The sequence below is a fragment of the Rhineura floridana genome, chromosome 4 (assembly GCF_030035675.1).
Source record: "Rhineura floridana isolate rRhiFlo1 chromosome 4, rRhiFlo1.hap2, whole genome shotgun sequence".
NCBI lineage: Eukaryota > Metazoa > Chordata > Lepidosauria > Squamata > Rhineuridae > Rhineura > Rhineura floridana.
Genome location: NC_084483.1, coordinates 161,416,211 through 161,419,734, shown reverse-complemented (window position 1 = coordinate 161,419,734; position 3,524 = coordinate 161,416,211).

The following is a 3,524-nucleotide window of genomic DNA, read 5'->3' as shown; positions in this document are numbered from 1 at the left end:
GAAGCTACTTTTATAGACAAGGGAGGCGTGCCTTGGCTCACAAAGCCCGCCCTCTCCCTCCGATGATGTCACCAAAATCATGAATGGTTTCGTGCGTTCAGCCTGTAGCAAAGCCGCGTCTCAGAAGAAAGGAGCGGGCTTCTGAGCTTTCCTATTGGCTGGCTTCAATGGCATCATCTTCGGCACGAGCGCGCCTTGCTGCTGATGTCTGTTGTTACCTAACTCTGATCACAGTCAATCCATCCAGATTTGGATATGTCACGCCCCGCTCCTTTTCTTTCATGCGTGGCTATGGGCTCTTTCTTCTTTTAAGCAGCCTTCTCCTGTGAGAAATGAAGCATTTCTGAAGAAGTCAGAGGATCTGCCAACGCAAGAGTTCTTAAGTAGGATGCAGTTACTAAGATCATCGCAATGAGGTTCATTTAGGGTGGCTTTGCATTCATAGCCACGGCGGATCTATCTTCCCTGCGTTTGGAAAGGCGGTCCCTTCGTTAGCGTTGAAATGAAATCCCAGCCACGTCTTGCCTCCGAACTTTAACAACACCACCACCACAATTAAGAAGCAAGGTCTAGAGCAGCAACCAGATCGCTTCCTTTACTATACAGTTGCTCTTACCCTTTTGTCTCGATCAGCATAGTAAGGGGCGGGGGTGGGAGAAGCTGATCGCTATTTTTAGCTTTTCTACTCTGGATAGGAGAAACTTTTAAAATAATCAATGGGAAAGTGAAAGGAGGCAGGATCGTAAATTTTCTGGCCTGAACGCCTTTCTCTCCTTGCATATTTCTCCGGAATGAAGTTTATTTTTAGCTTGTTTTTATATGCGGGAGTAAGGAACCGTTTTTCTGTGTTGCTTGGCTTTAAGATGTAGGCCACAAGACTTTAACTACGAAGAAACAAAGGGTGCTCCCTGAATCTGAGTTCTACCATTGGCCCTTCTAGCTTAGTACTGGCTACACACCAGTGGTGGGGAACTCCTGCCCCCTCCATATGTTGCTGGGCTGCAACTCCCATGGTCCCTGGCCTTTGGCTATGCTGGCTGGAGCTGATGGGAGTTGGGATCCACCAACACAAGAGGGTGGCATGTTCCTCATTCATGGTCTACACTGCCTGGCAGTAGTTCTCCAAGGTTTAAAACCAGCATTCTTCCCAGTCCCTACCTGGAGAGGCTGCGGATTATACCTGGAACCTTCTGCGTGCAAAAGCATGCAGTCTCAGCCCTTCCCTGGGATATTGCTCCCTCAACTCACATGCAGAGAAGTTTGAGGTCAAATCCTTCATTTTTCACCAGTAAGTAAACACCAGCACCTGCTTTCTGGTACCCAGAACAGCTACACAGCTGTGTTGTGAAGATATCCCCGCTGCACACAGGAATGACCTACTTTAGCACATCACGTCCCCATAGAACTGAAGTTCATCGCAAGGCCAAGGTGCCCACAGTTTACATCTGTGTTGTGATCAGTACCTGAATGCTATGCTTAGCTGCTTTGCTTGAAAGCTTTCCTGACAGTGTCACAGGAAGAAACTGCAGCACAGAAACTCTTATGTAAGCCTGTGGCTAGTTCTAGCATGGCTGTTTGCAAATGAAGCCAAAATTATCAGCCCCCTGGAGCCCTTGCCTCTTGCATTTTCTTGGCCCTGTCAGGGAAAATGCAGCAATGACAGTAAAGCAGGGCTGTGGAAAGGGACAACTCTTGGCATTTGCCTCCAGTCCTATAACATTAACATTTGCTGTTCTACTTGGGGAGGAGGCCTCTAGCATCTTTTCAAAGTCCAGCCCTGTTTTTCTCGCTCCTTGCCCCACTCCTACCAACTGGCTGGAGCTGTGGCAGGCTGTCTTCCTTCCTACCTACCTATCAGATGCTACCAGGGACTGTGGCCAAGAGCTTCTACCATTTCTGCTGCAGAGGGTGGGACTGCAGTGGCTGCCGCCTGCCTCTCTTTGCTGCCTGCAGGGTGTGCTCCAGCAGTTGGCATGGTGACAAGCAGGCAGGTCATCCAGCCGCAGGCCATTGTTTCCAAGCTGCAGGAATGGTGGAAATGGCTAGCAGCACACCTGGAAAAGAAGGGTGGAGCCTGCAGGTGCACAGAACTGTGCTTAGTGAGCTTAATGTGCTCCATCCCTTCTTTTCTTGTATTCAGTGTACCCCCACCTCTTTTTGTAACAGCATCCCTGGCCATCTCATGCTTTGGCTACTGCAAAATGGTGTCAATAAATATCTGCGTGGGCAAAGAAGGGGTGAAGCAGACTGAGGGGACATGCTCCATTGTACCTATTGAACTTTTCCAAACAGAAACTTTTCTGTATTTTCAGTTCTAAATCCACTGGGTTGGATCCAACTAAGTCATATTCAGAGAAGACTCATTGAAATTAATAGGCATGACCACCTGTCCATCAAATTCAGTGAATCTACTCTGAGTACGAGTATTAGATAGACTAAGTGGCACTGATTTAAACAATGTACACATCCACATATGTATGTTAAGGACTGCAGTCTCAACTGCAATTATAATTTTTCTATTTCTATTATATTTCTTGGTTTATTTAGTAGTAGTCCACATGTGTCTTTTTAAAATCTATGGGTGGAAGTTCCTCTTGCTCTAGCTTGTAGTTAGCCTTCCTGATCAAACTTGTAGGCCAAGGATAGGAAACCTCCAGCTCATGGGTCAATCTTGGCCCACCAGGGGTCCAGTTTGGCCAGCAAGACCATTTCCCTCAAAACATGCTTGCCTGTCAGTCAGTTGACATCACTCATGACATCAGCTGATGGGCAGGAAAATGTACTGCCTTCACGTTGATTCTGACTTACGGCAACCCTATGAATAGAGTTTTCATGAGGCAGTGATTGGCCCAAGGTCACCCAGTGAGGTTCGTGGCACCCACTTGAAATAAATGCGCCTTTTGCAAGCAAAGGCAAAGCAGGGGAGAAGCCCCCTCAGTTGCCTTTGCTTGCAAACCATGTCTTTCTTTTCCCCCCCTTCACAACGTAGGCCATGCTGGTGGAAAGATTTGTTTATTTACGTAACATACATGTCCAGCTATATAGTCCCAAGAGGTTCTCAAAGCAATTTACAAAAAGTTTCCTTCAAAAATAGATTTCTTTTAATTTTTTTTGCACAATAGAAATTTAACTGTAGACACTTCTTCCTAGCATGAAGAAGACACAGTCATGGTGAGCTTCACCTGTTGAGTTGCATGTACATTATGCAGTTGTTAAAGATGTGGGATCCCTGGGGCTTCTTTGAGTGTTCAAATCAAACTTTTAAAAAGTCACTGAAGGCTTTTTGGAAACACTCAAAAAACCCTGAGCAATTTTGGGGCAAGTAGGAGGGAGACTGTTCATGCCACAGTCCCTCTTAGTGGCATGAACCCAATCACTATTGGTCAAGAGGGAAAGATGCAAGACCTTGTGAAGACCAGATCAGAGCAAGTAAAATATGAATGATGTCATATTGCCTGGGTTAGTTAACTCTCTCTGTGCCTAGTAAAAAGGCAGATTAGTATTTAATGGGAGAAAACATTGAG